The following is a 486-nucleotide window of genomic DNA, read 5'->3' as shown; positions in this document are numbered from 1 at the left end:
GGAGCCGTGGGCCCCTGCCACAGAGGGACCCAGCCCGGTGACAAACTGGTATTTGTGGCACCCAAAGCCACGCTGGACACCCCTCGCTGTGCTGTGGCTCGCCATGGAGGGGTGGGAAGGCACTGAACCCTTCACTGAACGTGTGGGGTCGTCGCTGCGCAGGGCTCCAGTCCCATCCCAGCCTCTGAATCAGAGAAAAATAGAATGAAAAAATCATGGAATCACTCACAGGGTCACAGAATCAGAGAGTCACAGACGGGTTTGCGTTGGAGGGAACTTAATATCCCAGCATCCCCCCCGAGCCCCGCTAAGGGCACTCTGCACCCCATTAAAGGGGTTCAAGAGCCTGGAGCAGTGGCCACTGCCACAGAGGGACCCAGCCCAGTGACAAACTGGTATTTGTGGCACCCAAAGCCACGCTGGACACCCCTCGCTGTGCTGTGGCTCCCCCAGGAGGGGGGGGGAGGCACCGGACCCCTCCCCTAA

The sequence above is a fragment of the Corvus brachyrhynchos genome, unplaced genomic scaffold (genome assembly GCF_000691975.1).
Source record: "Corvus brachyrhynchos isolate BGI_N302 unplaced genomic scaffold, ASM69197v1 scaffold580, whole genome shotgun sequence".
In the NCBI taxonomy this organism is placed as follows: domain Eukaryota; kingdom Metazoa; phylum Chordata; class Aves; order Passeriformes; family Corvidae; genus Corvus; species Corvus brachyrhynchos.
This window is presented reverse-complemented; position numbering follows the sequence as displayed.